The sequence below is a fragment of the Myotis brandtii genome, unplaced genomic scaffold, assembly GCF_000412655.1.
Source record: "Myotis brandtii unplaced genomic scaffold, ASM41265v1 scaffold1259, whole genome shotgun sequence".
NCBI classification, from domain to species: Eukaryota; Metazoa; Chordata; class Mammalia; order Chiroptera; family Vespertilionidae; genus Myotis; species Myotis brandtii.
Window position 1 is genome coordinate 108472 of NW_005354422.1, and position 3879 is coordinate 112350.

The following is a 3879-nucleotide window of genomic DNA, read 5'->3' on the forward strand; positions in this document are numbered from 1 at the left end:
CATTGACTCCACGAGATGTTGAAAGGTGATGCAAGGAAAGAGAGAGAGAAATATCCACTTGTTGTTCCACTTATTTATGCATTTATTGGTTGATTCTTGCAAGTGCCCTGACCAAGGATCAAACCCACAACCTGGTGTATCAGGATGACTCTAACCAACTGAGCTATCAGGCCAGGGCAGGAATTTTATGGCTTCTTGATGAACTGATCTATATTTTATAAAATGAAGCTTTTTATTTCTGGGAATACTCCTCATAATGAAGTCTACTTTGTCCAAAATTAATGTAACCACACCAAGCTTTCTCAGGTTCACTGTTTACATGGTATATTTTTTTCATCATTTTCATCCTGTCTGTCTTTTTATGTTTAAAGTGTATCTTTTCAAAACATATGGCTGGGTCTTCTTTTCTTAGCCATTTTGAAAAGCTCTGCCTTTTAATTGGGGTGTTAATTACTTATAATTTTTCAATTTTCTTATTTGTTTTAAATGTCCTTTCTGTTTTGTTTTTTTCTTACTTTCCTGACCCTCTCTCAACTTCCCCCCCAGTAATTATTTTTATATCTCTTATTGGTCATTACTCTGAGCCTCACAACAATGTACTTCCCCTCCTGTGCTGTGTGCTTTTCTTATCATACTAGAGGCCCGATGCACGAAATTCATGCAAGAGTAGGCCGTCCTTCTCCCGGCTTCCAGCACCGGCTTCCCTCTGGCACCTGGGACCCGGGCTTCCACTTTCTTATTTGTTTTAAATGTCCTTTCTGTTTTTTTTTTCTTACTTTCCTGACCCTCTCCCAACTCCCCCCACCCCCAGTAATTATTTTTATATCTCTTATTGGTCATTACTCTGAGCCTCACAACAATGTACTTCCCCTCCTGTGCTGTGTGCTTTTCTTATCATACTAGAGGCCCGATGCACGAAATTCATGCAAGAGTAGGCCGTCCTTCTCCCGGCTTCCAGCACCGGCTTCCCTCTGGCACCTGGGACCCGGGCTTCCCTCACAGCCCAGCTTTGTCTGGAAGGTCGTCCGGAAGGATGTCTGGTCTAATTAGCATATCATGCTTTTATTATTATAGATACCTTCCTTACACATGTTATAAACCCCCAGTACATTATTGTTTTTTTATTTAAATTATCAGTTGACTTTAAAATCATTTAACACAAGAATGAAGACAGTCCTTTTTTTTAAAAAAAAAGATCTTTATTGTTAAAAGTTATACAGATGTACCCTTTTTTTCCCCATCGATCCCTTCTAGCCCGCCCCCTCCCTTTAACCCAGGCCTTCACCATACTATTGTCTTTGTCCATGGGTTATGCATATAAGTTCTTTGGTTAATTTCTTCCAACCCACCCACCCCTGCCTTCCCTCTGAGATTCAACAGTCTGTTCCATGTTTCTATGCCTCTGGATATATTTTGTTTATCAGTTTATTTTGTTCTTTAGATTCCACATATGAATGAGATCATATGATACTTGTCTTTCTCTGACTGGCTTATTTTGCTTGGCATAATACTCTCTAGATCCCTCCATGGTTTCTCAAAGGCTAAGAGGTTCTTCTTTTTTACTGCTACATAGTATTCCATGTTGTATATGTACCACAGCTTTTTTATCCCCTCATCTACTGATGGGCACTTGGGCTGTTTCCAGATCTTAGCTATTGTAAATAACACTGCTATGAACATAGGGGTGCATGCATTCTTTCTGATTGGTGCTCTGGATTTCTTAGGATATATTCCTAGAAGTAGGATCCCGGGTCAAATGGGAGTTACATATTTAATTTTTTGGGAAACTCCCTGCTGTTCTCCACAGTAGCTGTACCACTCTGCATTCCCACCAGCAGTGCACTAGGGTTCCCTTTTCTCCACATCCTCGCCAGACTTGTCGTTTGTTGATTTGTCGATGGAAGCCATTCTGACAGGTGTGAGGTGATTCAAGACAGTCTTTTATACCAACCCCTATAGTTATTATTTCAGTTTCCTTTGCTTCTTTCTGTAGATTCTAATTTTTATCTTGTATCTTCCCTTCACCCCGAGACATTACTTCACTTTTCTTGTAGTCTGGGTCTGCCGGTGGCAAAACTCAGGTTTTGTTTATTTGAAAATATTCACATTTGGCTTCCCATTTAAAATACGTTTAAAACTAGACACAACTATAAACTGATAGCTTTTTTTTTCTTTCTATCAGCACTTTACGTAGATGTTGCACTGTCCTCTGGCCTATGTTGTTTGTGATGAGAAGTTAGCCATTTTTCCTATCACTGGGTCCCTGTATGCAGTGCGCATCTTCTCCTCTGTTTTCTTGTAAGAGTTTTCTCTTATCTCTGTTAAGTCAGGAACTGTGAAAGGACCTGAGATTTGAGTTTTCTCTGCTAGTAAGTCAGTGTGTTGGCATGTCACAGTTTTTAGTTACTGGCAGAAGATGAGGTAGTTTATGACTCACAGCAAAGCAGAGTAACCTGCACATAGGTTCCTGCCTCCAATCCCCACAGGGTAATATGACTGGGGCCAGATGTTACCTGCACAGGTAGTGAGCCATGTTACAACAGAGGAACCCCAATATTGGGAGGCCCTGATCTTACATAGGAAAATCTAAGAAACTCATCCATCTCCTGTCTGGCAGGAAAAGATTGAGGTATCTTTTCATTCCAGGGTAATAAAGACAAGGGTGGGGGTGGGGGAGGGGAGACAGGTGTGGGCTAGAAAGGGTCAATGGGGGAAAAGGGGGACATATGTAATACTTTCAACAATAAAGATTAAAAATATATTAAAAATGAAGACAGATATTTGCCTCCCTGGAGCAAATTTATCTATATTCCCATTATTTGTTTATTTTAAAAATAATGGCAATCGTATTTCTACTGACATTTCCTATCTCTTCACCCCATTATATTCATCTTTTGCTGTAGGTTTTTTAACATTCTTACACTTTTCATTTTTAACTCTTTATCTTCTGATTCCAACATCTTGTCTACAGGTGTGATATTGTGATATAAGAAATATATATTTGGTATTTGCCCCGGTCCTGACACAGAAAACCCTTGTAAGTTCCTGAGTGATAGGGTGATAGGATCATCTTTGGTCATAATATTTGGTTTTGGCCGTACAGTGGACGTAGTGGATAAATACACTGTAGATGTGCTGGGTTCTGTTATTTTCCTCTGGGGTGTGTCCATGTGCTCCAGCAGGAAGTGAAATGACTGGGAGCCCGCCCTTGGCTTTGCAGAGGTATCGTTTTAGGTTTGGGATAGATTGGTTTTGGTTTTGTCCCTGAGTCTAGGGACAGCCCTTAATCCTGAGATGTAGTCTTTACTCTTTAAGTGTGACCATTCTGAAGTTTCAGCGGACAACCCAGAGAGTTTACCAAGCTCCTCTAAAAGGGCAGGACTTGAACCCCAATCTCCCCAGCAGCTGGCAATTCACTGCTCAAATGCCTGCTCAGCTACTGTTTTCCTTTGGGTTGTTTAGACTCTCACCCCCTGTGTGTTCACTCAGGAGGGAGGTGAGGATCTGAGGTCAGTGTGGGTGCAGGTGGAGGGCTTGCTCTGCGTGTGGCTTCCTCCTTCCCAGGGTTTTCCCTCAGGGAACCCCTACCCCCTTGGCATCCCACTGCTGCTCACCTCCCTGCCAGGATGCAATCTTTTGGAATATTTGACTCATCCTACCCCACAATGTCCCGTCAGTGCCTCACATGCATACAGTAGGTGCACAATCAATGCTGGTAGAGTGAACAAATGAATTACTAAGAATTAATAGGGTTTCTGACCCTGCACCAGGGCCCCATCTAACAAAGACAGAGCAGCACAGTGACAGAGCAAGGCCTCTGAGTACTGACTGTCCCACTGCGCGCTTTGGGGGCGCCTGGCGGGGCGCGGGAGGTGTGGG